Source organism: Elephantulus edwardii, unplaced genomic scaffold (assembly GCF_000299155.1).
Source record: "Elephantulus edwardii isolate Elephantulus edwardi_28Jun2011 unplaced genomic scaffold, EleEdw1.0 scaffold00315, whole genome shotgun sequence".
Lineage (NCBI taxonomy): Eukaryota > Metazoa > Chordata > Mammalia > Macroscelidea > Macroscelididae > Elephantulus > Elephantulus edwardii.
Window position 1 is genome coordinate 312716 of NW_006400065.1, and position 1404 is coordinate 314119.

At 53.3% G+C, this 1404-nt stretch overlaps 1 protein-coding gene across 1 annotated transcript in view; it reads left to right on the forward strand.

Annotated features, from left to right (window-relative positions):
• The window catches only part of PVRL2 (poliovirus receptor-related 2 (herpesvirus entry mediator B)), a 47160-nt gene that overhangs the window by 30522 nt on the left and 15234 nt on the right, over nucleotides 1–1404 (forward strand). The gene's annotated exons all lie outside the window — the stretch shown is intronic.

Consider the following 1404-nt stretch of genomic DNA (forward strand, 5'->3'; position numbering starts at 1 on the left):
TAGGGTCGCTTTGAGTCACTAGCAACTCGACAGCATAACAACAACCAACCTTTGGGTTTGCGGTGCTACTTCCCAATAGGCCGCCAGAGTTCGTTAAAATAGTGGTCTTAAAAAAATAGTGGTCTTAAATCATAATAATTATTTTGTTTGACTTATTTCATTTACCATAGTGTCCTCCAGATGCATTCACCTTGTGCTGTCTTCTAAGGAAGTGCCAAAAGACTCTTACCTTAGTTTCTTTATCCATGTGTTTATTGAGAGGCGCTCAAGTTAGGAACCTGGGGGTGCATTTATCTGCTGTTGTCTCAGCTCTCATTTCGTTGGGATACATACCTAGTAGTGGGACTGCTGCATCAAATGGTGTTTGTATGACTGCTTCTCTGGAAGTCCCAGGTTGCTTTCCGTAGTGGCCGCGTCATTTTGCATTCCCTCCAGCAGTGTGTGTGAATTCCAGTCTCTCCACATCCTTGTCAGCGTTTATCGCTGCTGTCTTCCTGAATTTTGCTGTTGATGCGATCTCATTGTTGTTTTGACTTGCATCTCTAATAATAGCTAACGATCTTGAGCGTTTGTAAAACTGGCTTTGCTTTTTCCATCGCCACCTCTTTAGCGTTTAGCTCCTGACTCAGCCTTTCTGACTGAGCCAGGCAAACATCTTCCGTCTAACACACAACGTGTGGTCCTGAATGCTTGACAGTCTTCATATGCAGAGTGCACACGGATTGAACACTTTCGGGATCCCATTTGACAGAAGGACAAACTGAGGCAGTGCTCCTGACCAGTGGAGCTGGCTTTGAAACAGGCAGCCCTGCCTCTGTCCCTGCTCTGCACTCCGGTGTTGGGGAGTGGCCGCAGGTACAAGGTGACCACCTCTGCCCTCTCCGCAGCCCAGCCCCGGAACCACGCCGAGGCCCAGGAGGTGACGCTCAGCCTGGACCCCTTGCCTGTGGCCCGCTGCGTCGCCAGTGATGGCCGCCCACCCGCTCACATCACCTGGCACTCGACCCTTGACGGCGAGGCTGCTGAGACCCAGGTGCCAGGGTCCGAGCCTGGCACCTTCACCGTCACCAGCCGCTTCACCCTGGTGCCCTTGGGCCGCGTGGACGGCGCCCAGGTCACCTGCCAAGTGGAGCACGAGACGTTCGAGAAGCCCGACCTGCTGCCCGTGACCCTCACTGTGCGCTGTGAGTGCTTGTACACCGGGTGACCCGACACTGTCCACACTAGCTGTCCTCTCATTGTCTACACTGGTCCCTCCTACTGTCTACACCCGCCTCCTCCTACGGTCTGCATCCCCCTCCTCCCACCGTCCACACTGCCTTCCTACAACTGTCTATACTTGATCTCACACTGTCTACACTGTCCTCCTCTCACCGTCTACACCGCCCTCCTCCCACCGTCTAC